Source organism: Leuciscus leuciscus, assembly GCF_965113295.1.
Source record: "Leuciscus leuciscus genome assembly, chromosome: 5".
NCBI lineage: Eukaryota > Metazoa > Chordata > Actinopteri > Cypriniformes > Leuciscidae > Leuciscus > Leuciscus leuciscus.
Genome location: NC_138729.1, coordinates 14,922,357 through 14,927,485, shown reverse-complemented (window position 1 = coordinate 14,927,485; position 5,129 = coordinate 14,922,357). Strand labels below are relative to the sequence as shown.

The window sequence follows — 5,129 nt, the reverse complement described above, 5'->3', positions numbered from 1 at the left end:
AATGGAAGTTGAACCGACGTCATTTCTGGCCGTGAATTCCACGTCTTTTCTGGCCGTGAATTCCACGTCTTTTCTGGCCGTGAATTCCACGTCTTTTCTGGCCGTGAATTCCACGTCTTTTCTGGCCGTGAATTCCACGTCTCTTCTGCGCGTCCCTGGACGTCTAAATGCGTCGTCATATGTGTTTAAATGTGTTGCTGCATAATTTAAGTGTATATATAAGCCTGCATATAAAATAATCACACACCTATTGTGTAACATCGTGAAAGACAATCAAGTCTTGAGGTTTAGCCTACACATCTTGACAAAGGTTCTAAAAAGGTCCAAAATTGGTCCAGTCAGACCTGAACGTCAATAAAACGTTTTAATCACGTGTACATCAAAAACAATAACACATTATTTGTGGACATAAGCAAAAAAGAAGCATGTTCTGATTAAGCACAACATTTTATTGATATTGAACAGCCAAAATTTCTCTTTATTTTTTTCAATGTTTAACATTTCGTGAGCTTAGAATTTTAAGGTTCTATCTCCACTTTTGGTTGAAATTGAGTTTTTGACAATCTGATCCATTAGGTGTTTATTAATGCCTGTGTGGTGTTATTTTTGTAAAAAAAAAAAAAATTGTTAGTAGTTATTAATAAAATAAAAGGTTCCATCTCACAAAACATAAACCGAGTTTAAAAACTTTGATGCTTTATAAACTACAATAAACGGAGATAGAACCTTATAATTCTAAGCTCTCGATTTGTTAACCAAACTAAAATACCAATTGCAAAATACTGAATTATTATATAAAGATAGTTCACCCAAAAATGAAAATTATGTAATTTACTCACCAAATTCCAAACCTGTATGAGTTTCTTTCTTCTGCTGAACACAAAAGAAGATATTTTGAAGAATGTTTGTAACCAAGCAAATAGAGCATCCACTGACTACCATTATTGGAGAAAAAATGATTATTAATGGGAAGCGACATCTGCTTGGTTACAAACATTCTTCTAAACATCTTTGTGTTTAGCATAGAAAGGTATACAGGTTTGAAACATGAGGTTGAGTAAATGATGACAATTTTCATTTTTGGGTGAACTATCCCTTAAACACATTGTTTGGCTCATTTTTTGTATCCACCACCCCCAGCTCTTCCTGGAGTGTGTTTCAGGTGTTCTGCCATTGCTGCATCAATTTCAGTGTCTGTAGCATGTGGGCTCCACCTCTTCACAGCATCTAAGGGAAGAGAATATATTTCTTTTTAAAATAAATGAAAATTAAAAATTTGAGGTAAATGACATGCACTTATTTTCAAAATATTTGTATGGTCTTCAGCTAAATTCAAAACAGCATTTGTCCCCTGCCTCTTCAATACCACTGTGGTGCCCTTGAGAAAGACCCTTAACTAGGTGTGTAACAGTGAGAAAGTGAACAGGACATTTCTGATAAAGACAGGTGGGCTGTGATGTCCCCTGAATAGACATGTTTAGCAATTCTAAAATTACAAAATTTTTAAAGCAGTTACTGAAAACATACATGTTCAAATCCAGCTAAACATTTCATTCTACTTCAGATAATTTACTTTCTGAAAGAAACTCTCAAAAGGCTACATTAATAATTTACAGTAATAACTTTGACTGTATCATTAAACATACTTTATACTATGGTATACCGTTGTATAAGTTCAAAGCAACTTTTAGCCTACTAGCTAATTTTAGCCAAACTCAGTTAGCCAATTTCAGTTGACAATGTGGGCATCATTTCTTTCGGTTCATTCATGTCAAACAAGTAAAACTCTAGCACGTGAATCTAATAATACAAAATGTACGTACCCAACAGTAGATTTTTAATAATATGGGCCTCAATTCCTCCTCTCTTCGTGGTTGTTCAAACTTCAGTGTTCCGGAGTGAGTCTATGGGGAAAACGCGTTAACATCTCGTGAGATAATCTAACCTATCGCGGGATTTGGTAATGTCGGGAGATCTTTTGTTACATCTTGGCAGCACAGTTTTGGCAATTACATCCAACTCAGACATAAATGGTGACCAGATATATTTCTGTTTTACATGCATACATTCCATAAAAAAATAAAAAATAAAAAACACAACATTACCGAAAAGGTAAGGTAGGCTAAGGTTGAAATAATGACTAAAATGCAGAGGCTTTGCATTAACTTAACCACACTGGGAACTGTGTGATTATAATTTATTTAAACAAGATAAAGTAAATATATTTACTTTGTATACAATTCGTGTATTTCATAAAGATAATTCCTGGGGGGGGGTTTTCTGTCTTGCTTGACTAGATGTGTAAAGGACGTCAGTGGACGTGTATTCACAGCCTTGACGTGTAAAGGACGTCAGTGGACGTCTTCACAACCTCTTAAAAACTACTTGGGCAATTAAATGAATTTTTGCAGTATTAACCATGCAAGGATTAAGCACAGCTTTTGCATATTTCACAAGGATTCCATGATGGAGGGTCATGATGGACTATAAATGCACGTGTAAAAGACGTCGCCAGGTGACGTCCTCTCACCCGATACTATAGACGTGTAAAGGACGTCAGTGGACGTATTCACACAACTTATTAAAACTTTAATTTAATAAAAAATTTAATTAATTATTGCAGTATTAACCACACAAGGATTAAGCACAGCTTTATCACAATTGATTTCATAGAGGGTCATGATGGACTATAAATGCACGTGTAAAAGACGTCGCCATGGTGACGTCCTCTCTCACCCGAAACACAACATGGTATATATTGAACTACACGTAGCTAAAAGTCAAAATAACAATTATACATGCAACCTCAGATAACTGTAGACATGCACACATGTATCTGAATGCATTTTTAGGAAATGTTCTGTGTTACATATTTTTACCGATTTATGCCGTCATACCGCGACTATTTTTGGCCAGGGACACGACGTTGCCGTCGGACCAATGTTTGCTGGGTGGTTGCATAGCAACGACAGACGCCACGGGACAGCAAGCGCTTGTGGAAAGGAGAGAGCGGCGCGCTCGTGCTTTCAACTTGTTTTTACACATCTAAGGTGCGTTCCATTCGACAGGGTCCATACGCAGTGTTCACTGCTCCCCTACTCCCTGAGCACGGTATATCAGTTGAAGTGGACTTCACTGACAATAACCGCTCATTTGAAACGCCCTGCAAACGTCATCAAAGAAAGTCAACGACGGGGTCGCGCAGATTATGATATAACATAAATATATATAGGACTACATTCATATTTTAATTTTTATTATTATATTATATATTTATAATTATATTGCACTATTTTACAACTACCTAAAATAAAATCACTTTACTTCACAAACTAGCTAAGCTGGCTGCATTCACTGAGGTAAATTATAATCATCAAAAGTAGTATATGTAATATTCACAACAATAACCGTTAAAAATACTGTCATTTGTATAACAATGGCGAAATGTATGAATATTTACACACATACGTATATTCCTCCATCGTTAGTTATGACCGTTCTGACTGGTGATGACGTGGTGTGCGAAATGACAGTTGGGTGATCATCGCTCTCCACTTCCTGTGAAGTGATGTATCGATGTTCCCTTATTCCCTATGCCGTGCGCAGTGCCCTTCGAACTGAACATGTTCGCTCCCTTCGGATTGGAATCTCACTTAAGATGGCGGAAAACCCTGTGAAGTCCACTTTGCAGTCCACAACGCACCTCTAGAGCGACGTTGTTGATTGTTTGAGCATGTGACTGAGCATTTCTCCTTGTTTTCTATTGTTATGCGCAGCATATTTCCCGTGCACACAAACACAGCCACAGACAATGAATTGTTTTTTCGGTTAGCGAAGAAGAGCATGATGTATTTTGTATAAAGTTTTTTTTTGTTGTTGTTGTTATTAACTGTTTTGAGAACTGGAAATGCACAATTCATGCATACAAATCTGTATATATTAATAAATGAAGATGATTAAATTAGACCGATGCAAAAAAACGAAATTCAGGCCCTGCATTTATTAAGACAAACCTAGTAAAAACGAATGCAGTCTATACACTGACTTGGCAGCTCTGTGAAATGTAATACAACAGTGCCACCTACTGTCTAAATGCATTAACATTAAAAGTGTGAGGTGAAACTTTTGCATAGACATAGGTAAATGGGTTTGTCTATTAGCCTGAAATTAAAAAAAAGAAAAAAAAATTTGATCTTGTGCTTCCTCACATTGGAGTCCCGAGTTCATGTACAAAGTTTGGTTTCGATACGTGACAGCGTTCCTGAAATATGAACTACTTCCTGTTTTGGCGGCGTAGTCCTGAGATATGGACGATTTCCTGTTTGGCGACTACGCCGCTGATTTCGTTTGGCTGTGACGGGCAAACACTTCCGAAAATCCAAAATCCTTCTAGTAACTTTTGTGAGGCTTGGTCCAAGGATCATGTACGTCCAGTTTCGTGAAGATCGGACCAAATTTGTGACCTGTGAATTTTTTTTTTCGCTTTCTGTTCAATCCAATATGGCAGACGAACGACATGGACTCGTGATGTCATCTTCGCGAGCAACTGACACCGGTACTGACCGGACGTTTTAAAGTTGGAACGGTGTCTCTGTCTCAAAGGCGCAGGAGCTGGCCAAAATTTCTCTCCCGGGAATAATAATAATAACTAGAAAAATGCATTTCCGGAGGAACTGCGAAGTGTGCTTGCTCGGGTGCGGTTCACTAACGTTAGCAGGTAGTGGATAAGGGTGCATTGAAGTTTGCTTGATCTGAGAATTTCAACAATAGTACTTTTTTCAAGATTGTGCAAAAAGGTGAAAAGTTATGTGCATTAAGAGACATGTCTGCAATGTAGACTAGTGCCAATGGCATTGTTTATGTGGCTTGGTTGTTGGTTTTGAAATAATTGGTTATGAATATACAGCAGAGAGTGGGAGTGTTTTGGGTGATGAAATAGTAGCCTATTGAAAAGAAGTTGACAGTCTTCATTTACTGTATCCAATAAGCCAATACAAAACTCACCCAGCTGTTCTGTGGTTGAGTGTTCCCTTTGATTAGGAACAAATTTACTATCTCAAATTAAGGTCTACCGTAATTAGCGCAATGCTTTGATTGCTGCTGTCATGATGGTTGTCATTGTCATCACC

The 5,129-nt window shown here is 37.5% G+C and overlaps 1 long non-coding RNA gene across 3 annotated transcripts; it reads right to left on the bottom strand.

Moving 5' to 3' along the window:
- Positions 1 to 428: 428 nt before the first annotated feature.
- On the bottom strand, positions 429 to 2,936 carry LOC309498497. Of its 3 annotated transcripts, none has more exons than XR_014205970.1 (3): positions 2,880 to 2,936; positions 1,824 to 1,904; positions 429 to 1,227 (listed from the first exon to the last, which is right to left on the bottom strand). It is a non-coding gene; the product is annotated as an uncharacterized lncRNA (long non-coding RNA). The 3 variants fall into 3 exon arrangements; XR_014205971.1 differs by having other exon boundaries at positions 2,898 to 2,916; XR_014205972.1 differs by lacking the exon at positions 2,880 to 2,936 and having other exon boundaries at positions 1,824 to 2,873.
- Between the last annotated feature and the right edge of the window lie 2,193 nt (positions 2,937 to 5,129).